Source organism: Ictidomys tridecemlineatus, assembly GCF_052094955.1.
Source record: "Ictidomys tridecemlineatus isolate mIctTri1 chromosome 8 unlocalized genomic scaffold, mIctTri1.hap1 SUPER_8_unloc_1, whole genome shotgun sequence".
NCBI lineage: Eukaryota > Metazoa > Chordata > Mammalia > Rodentia > Sciuridae > Ictidomys > Ictidomys tridecemlineatus.
The window spans coordinates 143,746-161,132 of NW_027520958.1; the positions used below are offsets into that span (position 1 = coordinate 143,746).

Sequence of the window (17,387 nt, forward strand, 5' to 3'; positions counted from 1 at the left end):
TCGTCCATCATGAGGCATGTGAAAATCAATTGGTGTTAAAATATCTGTTCATATAACTTGATAGTAGAGGAAATCTGTAAGTATAGAAATATGAAGTTTTTTCTTTTTTTAATATTTTAATATTTATTTTTTAGTTTTCGGCGGACACAACATCTTTGTTTGTATGTGGTGCTGAGGATCGAACCCAGGCTGCACGCATGCCAGGCCAGAGTGCTACCACTTGAGCCACATCCCCAGCCTGAGATATGAAGTTTTTTCATAACTAAGGTGTAAAATATGAATGTCCAAGTCGGGTAAGGATAAAGTTTTGGTATGATTATCAGTAATTAATTGAGCATACATGTCAGTGAAAGGCAAAATATCATAGCCTGAAAAAATGAGGACAGTGTAATTATTTTAATATATTTTTATTATAATTAGCAAATACTGTTGTGAAAGCATAAGGTGTTTTAACAATAACTTTCAATGACAATGGCACATTAGATATTGAAAGTTGATCCACCATTATTGTTGATAATCTTTATTAATTTTTTGTAAAGCCTGTTTTAAAGAAGGAGTTAAATAAAGAAAGGAGTCAGTATCCTTTTTTTAACAACTGGAAAAAATGAGAGATCAGTTTGGCATCAGCTGTAATTTTTAATTTATGTATTTAAGAAACTATACTTACGAAGGTTAATTTCTTTTATGTTAAATTTAATTTACTTACTTTAATTGTAACAAAAAACATAAGACAAACATGATTTATAGTATTAGTCATCTTTGTTTGTTGAAGAAAAATTTTACATGTAATGAATATTATATATATTTTTTAGAAATTAAGATGTGATTGTTTGGTCACCTAGGAAAACCCATAAGCCAGAACCTTAAAGACATGTATATTTTTATTTGATTTCTTGATTTGAATTAAGTTATTTGGATCCATTTTTTTAATTTAAATTTTAATTGATGAACACTTATTTGTTTAAGTGTCAATTTAATATCAAGTACATAATATATAGATTTAAGACAGGCCTATATAATTGGAAATGTCAGGTATAGAACTTAATAGCCATAATGGATCTTGAAATCAAAGGTTTTATACAGCCAGATATATGTCCTTGATAATTATCATATTCATCCCCAATATAACATGTTTCTATCTTTTTATGATTTATTAAAAGGAATTTTGAATGTATATGAGAGTTAACTCCAGAGAAATTGGCCTTTGTTAAAACCTTTATAGTTAGATAAAACAAGACCAATCAGAAAAATACATCAACTTATATAGAATATTTAAAAATTTACATCGCTGAAATACTTTTTACCGGGTCGAAATGTACTTTCGGCTCAGATAAGAGCCAGTTGAAAGCCTGTGAAATTTTTCAGAAAAAACTTTTTTTTCAAAAAGAAGCTTATACTTTTAGAATGTTTCTACTTTTCTCTTTCTGTGTTATAACATTAGGGAGGAACTGGTTAAGAAAGCTGGCTGAAAACAGGTAAGATAGCTAGCTAAGCAGTTTGGATTTAAAAGAGACACTTTTTTCTTTTGTTTTAACAGGTTTTTCATAAGGTAAATCTTGTAGGTCCTGTAATTTACATTTTAAATATAAAGCCAGGAAAATTAGAGATCCAGGAGAAGTTTCAAGGTAAGTAAAACTATTGTAACCATTTTTTCTTTTCTTTCATAATTTTCTTAAATCTGGTGTTGTAGTTTATATACTTTGTGGAGAATTATTTTTTCTTTTTTTCTTTTTGTTTTAAATATTGTAAATCTTGTAACAGTTTCCACACATGGTTGGTTATAAGTAATGATTTGTTTTGGATTGGAAAGGATAGAGCATGGTAGCCACAGGGAGCTTTTGAATACTTGTTTATTTTATTTCCTTTGCCCCAGACCATGGTGGCCTCTTAAGGCCATGCATAAAGCCATACCATAAAAGTATTTATTACCATGACATTAGTATTTGTGTCTTATAACCCTTGACTGCTCACTTAAACAGAGTTAAGTTAGGTCTACTTATAGTAACTGATAAAAATGTTTCAATGACAGTAGAGTCAAACCTTGTATTTTTCCTTTCATTTAAACATTTTAACTCTTTGAATACATCAAAAGGGAACTGTTCATATTGATATTTAGGTTTATTAGCAGAATTTATCTCAATAGGACAGACAGGTAAGTTATTAGACTCCCCTTCCTCCACAGATTGTCCCAAACACTCAGTGAACTGGGATCTAGCTGGGGGCAGCACAGTGCTATAGTAGACCACAGAGGCAATGGCAGTGAATTAATTAGAGGCTTCTTATGCATGGGAGGCTCTAGGACAGCTCTGGGCAGAGTTAGTTGTTGCCAGGGCTATGTCAATGCTGAGGGAGGAGCAGTGGGGGATATAAAGGTGCCACATAACCAGGCACAGAAGGAGGAGAGCAGGCAGGTTGGGAAATAGAGGTTTTATTAAGCACATCTAAAAAAAAAAAAAAAAAAACTTTGAAGCATAGATATAGAAGTTTGTGGCTTCTCATGAAGTGTTTCACCTATTTTCTCCCAGTCCTTTAAATTTAGTTTCCCACTTTTTGGATAAAAAGACAACAAGAGTTTATCTCTGTCAGCAAGGCAGTAAGATCAGTATTATTTATGGTATGTCCAGCCTTGCAAATAAGAGAGAAAACTCGACCTGATGATGTTGTTGAGTGACAGATAGAGATGGAGAATTAGCCTACTGATTAGGGGTCAGTACTAGCCAATGAAAGAGATGCATGTCAGAAGCCTGTTCCAGGCATGAGTAAGCTACTCCCTTCCCTATTGCCTGTCAAGGTCAATAAGGGTCTCCATTAAGGCAGATTCTGTTGTCCCAAACTCTCTGTGGATTGAGAGGATTTAGGGGGGAAATAGCTTGTCTTGTGCCCCAACATTGGTCACCAGTTGTAGGGAATAATAATAAAGAAGAGACAGAGACAAGGTGCAGAGGCAGGGAAGATGACAGAGTGGCTCTTTGTCCAAGCTGCCACATTTATTTATAACAATAGGTTACATTAGGCCAGTAGTACCGTAACTACATTATTGTTTAGAGTAACAGTAAGATTGCTTATACTGCAGTTACATTTCACAGTTACCATATGCAATGTTAGGAGCTTGGTGGAGTTCTCAGCAAAGTCCATTGTCTGAAGTTATTGTTAGGCAGGGAGAGTAACTGAGCTTGATGAAACATTATAATTATCTAACAAACTAGTTTCTTTATTCCCAGGAGCTATGTGCTTGCAATCAAGATCAAAGTTTGATGAGGCTCTAACACAGAGGCTTCCCAGGGCATTACATATCAGCTAGGCATTGCACATATATTAGCTATATTACTAGATCATAAGAGAGATTGCATGGCATTGTAAGGGTAGGAAAAAGGGTGCCTGTTAACCCCCAGGAGTTTGCTCATTAAGGGAACGCTTCTCTGTACATTTCCACGGTCAGAATCCCTACATCATGCTAAGTGAAATAGGTCAATTCCCAAAAAGCAAAGGTTGAATGTTCTCTTTGATATGTGGATGCTAGCAGGCAACAAGAGGTAGGGAGGGAAAGAATAAAAATTCAGTAGTTTAGACAAAGGGGAATGAATGAATGGGAGGGAGATAGGATTAGGAAAGACAGTAGAATAAATAGGATATTCCTTTACAAGTTTATATATGAACACCCCACTAGTGGAACTCTACTTCATGTGTAACCATAAGAATGGAATCTTAATTAGAACAAGTTATACTCCATGTATGTATAATAATATTGTCATGTATATCTGTAAAGAACAAATTTAAAATGTTTTTTAAAAAAGAACTCAAGAAGGCCAATGGTCATCTAGACTATTTATGGATCGATTCTTAACACTGAATTTTTATTATTTTAAATATGTTTTGTTTTGTTTCTACAATTCAGGTGTGTATCACTGTTTATTAAGTAGGTTATCATAGGTAATTTGACCCTGGTTCAATCTTATAGAGTTCATTCAATTTGTATATTGTAACAATTTCATTACTGGCTCACTTAAAATTGTCTCCTAAAGCATTTCCCTAGTACTAAATTAATTCCTACACTACTTAATGTTAGGTTAGATGTTTTAAATGAGCCAACCACTTTCTTCAATGGATTTCTGAGAATTCTTACCCAGTTCAATGGTATGATATTAAAGTTATCAAAAACTTGTACGTGCCAGTGTTCTCTCCATAAATCTTCTCAGTACTAAAGATCTTAGGTTTATACTTCCATGCATAGCTTTCAGAAGTGTACCAAAATTAAATAATTAACTATCAGCTGATGACAAGGTTTTACATAACCATAGTTAAAGATCTGATGAGAGTTTATTAGGATGCAACTGACAGGAAATTTTGTTATTTCTTCAAAACACAATATTTTAAGATAATAATTAGTATGCTGACTATAACTACACCTGGACTCTCAGATTTCATACATTTTTGAAACACACACTGGTTACATACTCAACATACTCAATATAACTTAAAGAAAGCTAAGTATAATTTATTATTTTACAATGCTTCTCATGCAATTTAACATATCAAATTATCTTAATTAATTTAATAGTTCTGTTTTTATAAGGAGAATTAATAAAGTTTTTTGTGATATTTTTAGGAGCCATAAGAAACCAATACTCCAAAAATATCTCATCAGAATTTCTTTAAAATTTGTTCTGGAGAAATTATCTAAAATTTCAAAGAGTTTAAAGCTCTTGATTAAAACAGAATCACAATAGTGATTTGATTAATCAGATGACTAAAAAAAACACTTCAAAGGCAAATATAGAAAGTTACATAGTTATGGGGGGGAAACCCCTTATCTCATTTAACAAAATTCAGTTTTCTTAAGTAATAAATGACCTAATAAAGACAAAGTGAAACAAAGGAATATCTTTAAATATGTTTTGTTTTGTTTCTACAATGCAGGTGTGTATCACTGTTTATTAAGTAGATTATCATAGGTAATTTGACCCTGGCTCAATCTTATAGAGAAAACAAAGAAATATATTGATAGAAACAGATCCTTTGTTTTCTAGTTCAGTTATCTGAAATACAGAGAAAATCCTTTATTAATTCCCTATTTAGAACAGACAAACACTTCAGGAAAAAAAAATTTACTTAACAGAATCAGCTTCTAGTATCTCATTAATGTAATTTTGATATCAATGTTTAATTTTTAGAAAAACTTATAATTTACTGATACACAGATGACTCTGTGTATCAGCTAAAGACTGCATTCCATTTTTTTCTTTTGACGTTTTTGGATTTTTTTCTTTTCTAATATGACTTCAAGTGAGCAACTTTATCTAGATTAAAAGTTCCCCTCAGTGTCTGCTATAATTAAAAGTTGTTCTTAGTAGATCTTATCCATTTTTCCAAACATATATAGATTCTAGGATGGTAATTCTTGCCTAAATTAGCCAGAGTCCCAGAAAATGAAGGTCCAAGCTCTTTAGAATTGAAAAAACCCACATTCAAATGGTACCTACCTAAGGCTTCTAACTGGAGGCAACTCAATTATTTATCAGCTCCAATCTAATTTAGACTCCTATCCAATAAAAAAAAATGCTCATATAAAGTCAAAGCATTCAAAATACCCACAGAATGAATTCAAGAAATAACTCACCCACAGTTGCTGTGAAAGAGCTAAGTACTAAATAAGTTCTTTTACCTGGTCTTTTGGTAATCCTGGGGGTTGCTCAAGGGCTATTTTTTTTTTCTAGAAAAGCACTTGGCAAAAGTACTGATGAAAGTAAAAGAATAACAACAAAATCTTACGTTTTTAGTGCTATTTTTTATCTTCAAAGTACTCTTCACAGAAGATTTAATTACTTCTCATAGAATAACATGAAGATACTAGGAACAATTATGGATTTTATTACTGAGAAGGAATAACAATTACAAAAATTATGTCTATTTCCCTCTAAGTTTATGGATGACTGCTATTTATTGTTTTCTAAAGTCAAGATTATCTTTGAGTCCTTTAGTTAGCAATTTCAGAAAAATCTCACAATTTAAAACCTAAATAACACTTCGTATGAATGCTGCTAGACAATACATTTATATTTTAACCCAATGTAGGTGTCGATCTCATGAGTTTCATCATGTCACTGTAGAAATGTATTGTGAATTAAAATATCTAATTTAACATACAGAAAATTAAACTAGAAGAGTCCCTGACCTAACTTTTTTAAATTTTTATTTTAAAGATGAGGCAACTTAAAGTTACTGTAAGCATATACTCTCATAATTAGGAACGAGAAATTGCATACAAAAATACCAGTAGTTCTTCCTATCTTTTAGACTACTCCAATTTCTAGAACATTACTCATTTTTAGAAATCAAGAGATTTTGTTCACATGTTCAAAGTACATCATATGCTGTGATGATAGTCTACATAGTTTTAACTGAAACAATATTTACATTTAGAAGAACTTTATCATTTTAAAGCTTGCATTTCTAGGGCTACCATTTTAAAGCACTATTGTCCATTTGTTTCTGTATACAATATTTTAGTACTCTACATTGCTTGAAAATTTCATTGTCATTTTCATGTTCTCTGTTCTTATATCTATCTGAAATTTATCATTTGAGCTTCAAATCTTTGTTCATTTGATTTCAATTTATATATATATATATTTTTTATGTATGTATATATATATATATATATGATATATATTTGTATAAACTATAAGAGATCAAAAATGAATGTAACATAAGTCTTTACCCTTAAGGACGTAAAATCATTGGGAGAAAAACACTATATATAGAAATACCTAAAATATGAGTTTCAACATGGAAAATCTTGATACAGAAGTGTAAAAATAGGCATTGGGGAAGGTAAGCGAAGAGGTCAATTTATCCTCTAGACAACGTCACAAATATAAGACAACTATGGCTAGCTGCCGTGATTTTGTTCCATTATCAAGGGAAAATCAAATTCTAATAAATTAAATATTTCCTCTTATTTTCATAACTTAATTTAAAATTTTTAAGCATTCAGAATCTACCTTATGTTCTGATTTATCTCTTTCCATTCTCTATTTAGTTTCTCCAAAGTGGCCCCACTAGTTGAAGCCAGGATTATGATCTAGGCTTTTCTATAATGAAGTAAGAATAATATCATCATTCAACACCATCAAAGGTAAAATTCAAATCATGCAAAATTCAAAACACTCTGAATCCTACTTTTATTATTAAAAATATTACAGCACTAATTCTAGGTTTAGTTAAACAAGAACTAAAGAATATTGAAATAAAATACATAACCACTCTCCTTTTAATGTGTATACATTAGTGCCGCATATGATAACACTCCAGTAGTAAAATCAGGGCCTTTGGAATTTAGTATCAATTATGGCAGCTTCTTACAGGGCTATTTTCTGCCGTAGGAACACTTTTTGCTCTTTAACCATTGGTACAGGCAGAGCAAACAGAAATGGCACACTTTTTGCTCTTTAACCATGGGGACAGTCAGAGCAAACAGAAATAAATGTCTTTTCAGGACAGCTTCACCACCGAAATACCAGCAAATTCAATCCAATTGTTTGGAGTGAGAGAAATTTCTCATCAAGTATTAATCATCTTTTCCAAATGTTGCAGAAACTTTATATTCTTCTCTTGGCACATTGAAACATTCCACACTGTTAGCTTTGGCTAAAAAACATGATAAAGTATAAAAATCAAGCTGGGAATATCAAAAGCCATGTCACTCACAAACCTTTAACTCAACTAAACTTTACAAATGTATCTTTAAATGTGTTAGTTTGCTCTTCAAAATAAATATGAACATCAGATCTGATTCATTAGATGAAATAATGAAGACTCAATAAAAATGAATGTGAAAATTTATCAAAACTTGTAGAATGCAGCTAAAGAAAAAAAGGATTTGAAATCAGTAATGCTATCTCCCACATAAGAAGATCAGATAAAAACAGAAAAACAAATGTAAATCAGTGTAGAGGTAATATAAATGAGAAAAATCACTGAAGCAGAAAATTTAAAAACTGGAAATGCTCCATGAAATTAAAATTTAGTTCTTTTACAAGTTTAATAAAATTGACAAACTTCTTGCTAGACTGAACTAGGTAAAAAGAGATGAAAATTGCCAGTTTTAGGAATGACAGAAAGCATTAATACTCTAGTGCTTTGCCAACAGATTAGATAACTTGGAAGAAATGGGCAAATTTCTAGAAAGAAATATTCAAAACTGATTGAAGAAATTTTTTTTCCAATAGAAGAGGAAACAACAAAAAAAAAAAACCTGAATAGATCTATAAGAAAAGAAATTAAAATAGTAATTAAAAATCTTCCCACAAAGAAAAGCCCAGGCCCAGGTGGACTTTATGAAAATGGCTCTTCCAAGGACCCCTTTGACCTTGCACATCTCCACAGGCCCTTCTGGCAGGTCTTGAATGCAGGGTCTGATTTTAGTCTAACCCCAATTTTGGTGCAATGGCCTGTAATTCCTCCTGGAGCAAGGAGAGATAGGCCTGACGAGGTTGAGGCAAGGCAATTTCTTAGCCCTATCTTGAGAGAGAGGGCCATCACCCTAATTTTAATTGAGTGTAGAACTTTCCAACTGGCACACCTTTGGATACATGTTTATATTTATCTGAAAATCTATAAAAACTCAATATAGTTTAAAGTCTCTTTCTACATAAAAACACTACTTGTTGTCTGTCAGCTGCACTCAGGTCTGATGTCATCCAGTGGGACTAAGGGCGTAGGGAGTTGACATAATTCTTATCTTGTTTTTGTTATTAGCATGCCCTTGAAGGGGACTGTGGGACCCTGATCTCTTCTTATTCCTCTTTTTTGGTTCTTGACTCATGAGGTAAGCATTTTGTTTTACTACATGTTTTTACTATAATGTGTTGTCCTTGTGAGAGACCCAAATTGATGGGGCCACTTAAATTTTGAACTAGAATCTACCGAACAGGAATCCAAAATAAAATTTTTTCCTTTATAGTTTACTTCCCTTAGGTGTTTCAGTATAATAACATAAAAATAACATAATATCCTTTCATAGTGACTTTTGTATTGCTAGAAAATGAAAACAAGACAAAGTAAAATAGAAGCAACTGTACTATTAAGAAAAAAAAAGATGATTAGGAAGAATATAAATCAAGATAATTCCTAGGTTCTTGAGCAAAATTTTCCCAAAGTTTATTTGAGATATATAGTCCTCACTTTACCTCATATTGAAGATGGGTGTTATAAAGTAAGTGTTATGAAAGCAAAGAGATTTTATAGTTTCAAATAAATATATAGCTTAGAATAATGCTCTATCTAGCTTTCATCAAAAATAATTAAATAAATTATATATTCCATGTTTGCACAAATATGTCAAAATAGATTCTACTATCAAGTATTAGGATCAATTGTTTTAATGCAAAAAAAGAAAGAAAGAAAGACTAACAAACAGCATTTACTTTACTGAGGATAAAACTTTTTGATCTTAACAGATTTAAATGCAAGTCTTTATAAATGGATAGTAAAATAACAAAGCCTTAGGAGATTTCCATTTTAGACTTTTGAGTAACTAAATAAGGGAGCCCAAATAGTCTGTACTGTTGGCTAAAGACAATAGCAAAATATGAGGTTTTATAGAGTACAAGTTCAATGCATACTATTAGACACTAGAAGGGAAGCTCAGAGCAGGAAGAACTGCAACAGCATGAGATTTCATGGGCCCACACAGGGTTACATAGAATGTACAGTATGAGGGGCTCACAGTAGTATGGAGCCCCAGCATTAGACAATTCACAAAGAAAAGGGTAATTTATGGGAAGTTTCATGCTGAAACTACAGAGGAACATCGATAACTTAGTAATAGAGGATTTGGAGACAGGTTTCAATAGGGACACTGCTTCTAATTCAATGTCTGGTACAAAGATAATGCTCCTCATGTTGATTTCAATTAAAGTAAGAAGGACAACATTTGTCATCATTGGTTCCTTATAAGAGAGTGTACGTGGTAACCTCTAAACAATTAAAACAAGATAAAGGTGGGAAAAGGAGAGTAATGAAATATTTTCTTCTTTCATACATCCTAGGAACCTATTTTATCTTGTTTAAATGTCTAATACCCTCAACAATAAAATGTGGATTGTGTTAGACTTTCTGTCAATACGACAAAATACCTAAAGAAATTAACTGAAGTGGTGGAAAGATTGATTTTGGCTCACAGTTTTAGAGGTTTCTGTCCTTAGTTAGCTGGTTCCCTTGCTTTGGGGCCTGAGGTGAGACAGAAAATCATGGTGGGGAAGCAAAGCTGCTCACCTCTTGGCAGCCAGGATGCAGAAAGAGAAATATCATCTCCAAGGACATCCCCCCAAAGACTTAAATTCCTTCCATTAGGCTCCACCTCCTGAAGGTTCCATCACCCGTCCCTAGCACCACAGGCTGGCAACCCAGACGTTAGTACCTGGCATTGAGGGACAGTTAAGATCCAGCCATAACAGCTATTTTTGAGAGGGGCATATCTAAAGTTTAAAACGGCACAAAAAAACAAGAAATAGTGCAGTTCAATGAAAGGTTAATGTTTTTTTTAGAAAATTCCCTCTCTAGATTTTTGCTTGCTGTCTAAAGCAAAATTCATCACCACCCTCAAAAACCCCTTGGAATTAAGCCTCCCATGTATTGTACTTTATTAATTAGGTACATCAAACACACACTCAAAAATGAGAAGTTTAAATCTGCTTCCACATCACACTTTCACACTATAAACTTTTATGTACATATTTTCAAATATACGGACTGGATACTTAGAATGACTTGGTTAAACTGGCATCAGTGCCAACAATCAAACTCTTCTTCCCATTCTGTCCTCAAAAGATACTATGTGTATGTCCTTTCTGTGATATGAAAACACTAATTATGTCACAGAAAAAAACGTTAATGTCTCATCAATAGATATTACATTACTAATTTGTTTAAAAGCAGGCATTTTTAGATGCTATGAATCCTAGGAACAATGTTTTGGTTATGTAAGTTTTTTAAAAAATGTAATTATACACCATTATAAAACAAAAGTTATCAACACCTTTAATCTGTAAAATCTACAGCTTGAGATTCACAAAGCTATGTTTGATTATGTTTAACGATTACACTGGCCTCCTGCTGTTTCCAGTGCTCAAATTTGGGATATTATAATGTAGAACTAAGAGAAGTTCATGTTCAGACAAATGTTTCAGAGATTTTTTAAATTCATATGAAAGCAAACTTTTTAATCTGTAGCTAACATGAAGCTTTAGGAATTTCAAATACTATAACAGGGACTCAAATCATAGTGTTTGGGAGGAAATACTTAATATTTAATCCTCACTCTGTCTCTTAATGTGTAACTTGCAATGTATTTTTAAGTTTAATTTTTGTTTCTTCACCAATAAAATAATAGAAATAATATGATTAGTTACCTTGTGAGAAATAAAGAGGTTAGTACATTACCTGACACAGAACAGGTACTCCATGGCTGTAGAACTCTTATAATTCTTACTCTATTGTAAACAGGGAAGCTTTTAGGAAGTCTTCAGTCAAATGTTGGAGATAAGGTCATGATGTCCTGATTTAATAGATAGCAATGCCAGTCATGGCCAGGTAGACAGACCTCTCTGATCTTTAATAGAAAGCCCCTGAAGTTACCTTAGTGCTGGTTCTCAGTTCTCAACCCTAGCTCCTGCTTTAGCTATTGGGAAAGCTCCCTCTGAAAAATATTACTAATGTTTCTAATGTGCCCACGAAGTATTAAAACAAAATTTGGAGAACTATTCCAAATCTAAACAAAATTATTGGTTTTGATTCAGGAGAAAAGTCTATTCTTTCCCAAACTTTTTGAATCAATCCCAGAACACAAAAGCAAAATGCGTTGTTCATTTTAATTGGAATTCTCCTTTTTATGCCTGTATCATCTAGCAGCAGGGGCCTGAGGAGGACTTCTCTGTGTTAGTCATTGAAACTGAAACCTACAAAGTATTTACAGAACTCAGACGCTGGTTCTCAATAATCATCAATCTTCAAATTTAATAAACTTTCTAGCCTGATTCTCCATTGCCAGTTAATAAGGAATGACCAGTACACACTAAATGAACTATGATTTATTTTTTTCCCAGAAACAACATTAAGTCTGATAGAAGGCAAAAGCCAACACAAAAAGAGAACTTTGGGGGAGTTGTTGAGATGTTGGCAGTGCTGCCTATTTAACTGAACACCATCCACCTATACACTTGAGAACAGAGATCTGAAAAATAATCTGTTGTTCTTCTCACATGCTCATTTCAGTTTACACATTCAACTTTAATTATGAGGTTTTCAGGGTTGTGAATGCCTGGCTCTTTTTAAGAGTCACCTTAAATACCACCAGGGTTACAGTATCATCAGTGAAGAGGCACATCCATTTGTCTTTCATGCACAGTCTGCACCAGCCAGACAATTGTGATTCATTGCATTTACTGGGCCTAGGTGCCCTTCTTTACTGTTCTCCATGGAAGAAGAAAGACAAAACAAGTGCCTTGAACAGAAAGTCTACTGTGACTATTGCTCTTAGTAGAAGGTTTATAAAAATTTTTATTCTCCCTGGAGACAAAGTTAGAGGAAGAGGAATAATATATGGAAGGGAACTATATGGATCGTGCATTGAAATATATTTTACCCCCCAATACAAAGGATAATTACATGCAAGAAGGGGAAGGTAAACTATGCAAAATTATTGTAAATGCTAATATTTCCTGCTGATTTAGTATCTTCTCAGGGAGTGCAAACTTGTACAAGTGAGACATAATAGTCTATTTTTCAGGAAATATAAACACTGGTAGGAAATAATTTGAAATAAAAGGGGGAGGCAGAATTACACGATCCTGATATATTTCAAGTTTACATGACTGTATTTCATATGATTAAAGAAATATTTTCATTCAGAAAATTTATATTAAGCTAGGACTAGACTGAAAAGTGAGCAAAGCTATGCTCACTAAGAAATGTTAAATTTCATATCAATTTTATAAAAGTAAAAATCTAGAAACAATTGAAATGTCCAAACCATTGTGGATTAAGATGTTTACTCATCCCAACAAAATAAAATAATACTCAACCATTAAAATATTCACAAAGATTTTATTTACACAGGGGAAATGTACATGAAGCATTAAATAAGGAAAGAAATGAAAACTACAACAACTGATGTTTATTTTCTTATTTGAATAGGAGCTATGAACCTCATGAGCAAAAGGCATACTATTATTCTCTTGTCATAATATATATATATATATATTTATAAATATATATATATATATATGTGTGTGTGTGTGTGTGTGTGTGTTCATTCAACTAATATTGTATAATAACCAATTTGTAGTGGGTTTTTAGTATTTATTTTTTTAGGTATTTTTTGGTGGACACAATATCTTTATTTTACTTTATGTGGTGCTGAGGATCGAACCCAGTGCCTCATGAATACTAGACAAGCACTCTACAACTGAGCCACAACCCCAGACCCAATGTTAGTGTTTTTCTAGATAAAAACATGAAATAAATTTAAAATAAAAAATGTATTTCAGAATATCAAATTTGCTTACATATGCCTGTACCATTTTCTGAAATACCAACATGTTCTTTAACCATAGTCACTATCAATATTTATGACTCAAGTGATCTCAAATAATTTTAATATCAGTTGACATGTAGTTTAACATTTGATGGAGTTTTGGTGAAATAAGAGAAGGGAGAACAGGTTAAAGGGAAAATACTATTATTCCCCCTGCCCCTGTTCTTTATAGTGAGAAACTATGCAAAAGTTTAGGCTCCTGACACCTGAAGTTTATGTGTGGTACTGTTCATTTCAGATGGCGATAGCACCCTCTGGTGAATAACAATTATATTTCACAATTCTTCCTTCCAAAATAATATAGTTGTATGATGCTTACATACCAAGTTAAATAGGATTAAGAAGTTCTGTTGTGCTATTGCCCAGAAGAGTAACTACAGATAACAACAATGTACTATGCATTTCAAAGAGTGAAGAGATTTTGAATGTTTTCACCACAAAAAAATGATAAATATTTGAGAAGATGGGTATGTTTAACCTGAATAAAACATTATATGGTGTATGCATGTATCAAAATGTTAAATGGTATCCCATTAATATGTACCATTTTATGCTCTTATGCAACAATTTAAAATTAATTTAATTTAAATTTTGAAAATAAAAAATTTTAAAGCTCTTCTGATCTGTTTTTGTAAAGTATATGCCCTAATTAAATTTATTTTATTTCAGAAGTTGTTCCCATAGCAAGAATTTTTAAAATATGAAAATTGTACTTCTAGAAACAAACAAATTAGAGACTTGAATATCTTCAATTAATCAAATTAGTTGGTGAACATATGAGTTTAAAAGTAAAAATCTGTGAATTGAATCCACAATGTAATATACACCAAGAAAATATTTTTTCTTCATTTCCAGTTGTGCTATGAAAGGGAAAACAGGGAGAGAGGCTATTAATTTTTTAAGATCACAAAGTACATAAGTGACTGAATTGAAACTCTTGTATCGGCTAAAGTCTGCATTCTTTCCACTTATGAAAATGGTAGAACAATAGCAAGAACTCTGAAGGGTCTTAGTTTTAAGCCTGCCACAATTTCATACATATTTGTGGAAGACAAAACTCCTATAATAGCTGAGGGCTCTATTACTCAAAGTGCTGCAAGCAGAAGCATATTTGAATCTTGTTCTTTGTGCCCCGCAAGTTCCACGGGGGTAATATAGATGGGCCAAGGTGGACAATGAACATACAATGGTTTCTTTCACAGTTCACAAACTCCACACTTAGAAAACCCCTGATCTTATAAAGAGTGATGCTAGCTAACTTGGTCAACTTTTGTTCAAAAGAGAAATATTATTTTTATTTTCCTGGTCAGGAAAAAAATCTGGCATTTATCACGGGGATACAAAATCTTATTTATCAAGGCTATTAAGACTGAACGACAGGCAAACATTCTTACAAAACTATCCAGGAATAAAAGCTGACACAGTCATACGGAAATGTCATGAAGAATTATTCCACAATTCAACAGTATCAGAGGAAAAATCTGAATGAAGTATATTTCAGTGAAATCTACTGTATAGTCTGACAAAAGCCCAAAAATGTATGATTGAGCTATGCTTAGTGTGTGTTTGCTTACCTTGATATTCCCAATCTGATTCAAATTCAAGTCCTTGGAGTCAAAGGTGCATTCATCAGTTACCAAAGGGACACAAGGCAGAGATGATACTACACCTTGGTAAAACAGATTAACAACCCTGGGTAACATGGAAGGGCTCCAGTCAAGTAGAGTATGCTTGGGGTCTAGGTTCATCTGAGAAAGGAACGTCTAAGTTAAAAACCAGTGCTAAGAATTGAGCCAGTCTCTACATACTGGTCCCATTCAGTTTGCTGAGTACTCAGGAAGTTAGGTTATCACTTCTGAGCAGGGGCTTATTTGTTTCCTAACTAAGATAATAAAGATAATGTCTCCCTCTGGGGTAAAACTATGCACTTTATTCAAACCACCAAATACTCAAATTATATGAGCAAGAATAATTCCAGACATGGTATATGTGGAACCTGTTAATATGCTTCTTTCACAGATTAGGGTTAGCTTGACAGCTCAGGAGGGCTGTGCTTATTAATGAAAGACCTTAGAAGTTCCAGAGAAATACAGATGGGAGGCAGAAATTAACAGAGAGAAGACATTAAAAAACAAAGTTGGGAGGTCACTTTTCGAAAGAGATAGGAAAAAGTTAAGTGTATTGTCAAAAGAATGAAAGAAAAGGAAGGAAGGAAGGAAGGAGAGAGAGAGAGAAGGAAAGAGGGAGGAAGGTAGGGAAGCAAAGAAAAAGAAAAGAACTGGTATGTTTCTGCACTAGCTAAAGTGCTACATACTTTGCTCAGCAATTAAGAGTGAAACTATGCCAGCTCTATAGCAGAGCCTACCTATAGGAGGGCCAGAGCCAGAGAATAAGAATTTACAGAGAAAATGTTCCCTCCGGGTTATTTAAAATAAAACATTATTAAACAGCCCAATTCAATAAAATCTATATTGGTTTAACTTCAAAGTATTATTTTGTTCTTGTTAACTTTCTTATCACTAGATACCTAAATACTTACAGGGTTCAAGAATACTCTCTTAAGGCACTGTATCATTTGGGAGAATGTAATCTTTCTGCATAATTTTTACTCTGGTGAGCCACCTAAGAGTCAGTTACATGCAGATCCTGCAATCAGTTCTTATAAAAAGCTACTGTCATCTGCCCTATTATACTACAGTCGTTTCCATAATTAGAGTTATATTTAAAGCTGATAGCATCACTAATTAAAAAGAGGTATATATGTATATATTTTCAATAAATTTCTAAGAATAACTCTGAAGCTAAGGGATTTTGTTTTTATCTCCTTCTGAGTCATGGTATTGTCTTGCTTCAATTCAAAGTTTTGAGTGCATTAAACTTTTACCAAGGCAGAGGGAAAGAGACCAATGATGGCTTATCTTCAACTTTTTAGTGGAACGAAGAGTGACTTTCATTTTAACTTCATAGAATTGATAAAAGAAATGAGGAGAAATATTCAACAAACTTTAGCTTCTTCATATTTAATAATACTACTTATATGGAAAACATCTATAAAAAATATTAAAATAATGTGAAATCTGGTTCATTTTCTTAGCTTAAAAGACCCCCAAAATTATTTCAATTAAATATAATAATATACAATGGAGAAGAATCTATGAATAATTCATAGTTAGTTTCCACATTGTCAGTAGAATTAAAAAGGTTTTCTAGTCAGCTTTTAAAATCACAAGTATAAAAATTTCATTTTAGAATTTATTAGATATGGAAAATTATTTTCTATAAATTATTTTAAGGACTATCATGAGAATTTCCTCTGTATTTCTGAAATCTTCAAGTTCAGAGAAAAGACAGATTTCAATTAATTATTTAGGACCACTTCAAAGAGTACATAGTCAGTCAGAATGTATTGAACCAGACTTCACTCATTCATATGTGATCTTTGCCTTTAAGAGTGTTTCTTGAAAATCTTGAGAGGTTAAAAAAAAAAGTATTTTTAAAATCTCAGTATTACATTTTTATTTATTCATAACATACTTGAAGTGAGAAAGTTAATGCAAGGAATAAAGGAGACAAAATTAAATTGGTCCACTGAAAATATTAATGTCATAGTCTTCAATTTAGCATAGTTTAAACTATGAATTTATGGTGCCAGGAATGTGATGAGCTCATGTCAAAGAAAAATATTTTTTGACTATGTATAATGGAGGGAATTTCTTTGCAAGTGTGGAAAGATCTTCATGTATAAATCAAATGTCTTAAACCATCAAATCTCTAAGTGTTGGACCTTAACATT

The 17,387-nt window shown here is 32.5% G+C and overlaps 1 long non-coding RNA gene across 1 annotated transcript in view; it reads left to right on the forward strand.

The window, feature by feature from the left end:
- LOC110597434 (uncharacterized) overlaps window positions 1–17,387 on the forward strand; it is a 313,342-nt gene that overhangs the window by 14,823 nt on the left and 281,132 nt on the right. The window contains exons 2-5 of the long non-coding RNA XR_013432301.1: window positions 135–293; window positions 1,538–1,625; window positions 7,040–7,135; window positions 8,758–8,827. This is a non-coding gene — a long non-coding RNA (uncharacterized LOC110597434). The remainder of the gene's footprint in view (window positions 1–134; window positions 294–1,537; window positions 1,626–7,039; window positions 7,136–8,757; window positions 8,828–17,387) is intronic.